Consider the following 792-nt stretch of genomic DNA (forward strand, 5'->3'; position numbering starts at 1 on the left):
AGACACAGAGAGGTATATATTTTTAATTACTCGGGGATGCCCTTGTGATTAAGTACATGCAAATTAACTAACCGCAGTTCAAAACCTGCTCCTAGCAGCACTCACATGTTACACACACACATTTCAGGCACCAATTCTCACCTCTTGAGGCTGACACGTGGAGGGATGGTGGCAAGTGAGAATTACACCTCTCTACAAATGGAATGCTAATGTCCAGGGAAAGGAATAGACAAAATTCAGCATTGCTGATGTCTGAAAAAATCTGGTGCTTGCTTCCAGAAATCTGCAATCCTTCGCAGTGGTGGAGGTATGTCAATGAGCACAGCTGCTGTCTAGGGTCTGGGCACCTGGTATCTCCTTCCTGAATGCGTTTTGTGTCTTCTTAGAAGCGCCCCTGCTGAAATCTCTGTGTTCAGCATTAGTTTTTTTTCTCTGGGATCTTCACACCCGCAAGACCTACACAGTGCTGTCCTTACTCCTTTTCTCTCAAACTTCACTGTCCTTCGCTTACCCTGTTTCTATGAGAGGAAGTTTTGGTTTTTCCTTCTCCATCTTGGCAAAGCTGCTCTTGCTCTTCTCAGAAAGACAACACCTTAAGGTTTCTTTTAGCCCTATCCTAAACAGTTTCACGATCTTCAAAATAATCTTTGTAGCAACACAACCTCACCCACAACTGGGCTGCACTTGGCTCCTTCCCGAATGGAGACCCTGTGGGTGGACACCACACCACGGCCGGGTCCCGGCCCTGGGCAGAGGAACATCCGGCACCGCAGGGACGGGGCTGCGAGGCAC

This window comes from Meleagris gallopavo, chromosome 1 (genome assembly GCF_000146605.3).
Source record: "Meleagris gallopavo isolate NT-WF06-2002-E0010 breed Aviagen turkey brand Nicholas breeding stock chromosome 1, Turkey_5.1, whole genome shotgun sequence".
In the NCBI taxonomy this organism is placed as follows: domain Eukaryota; kingdom Metazoa; phylum Chordata; class Aves; order Galliformes; family Phasianidae; genus Meleagris; species Meleagris gallopavo.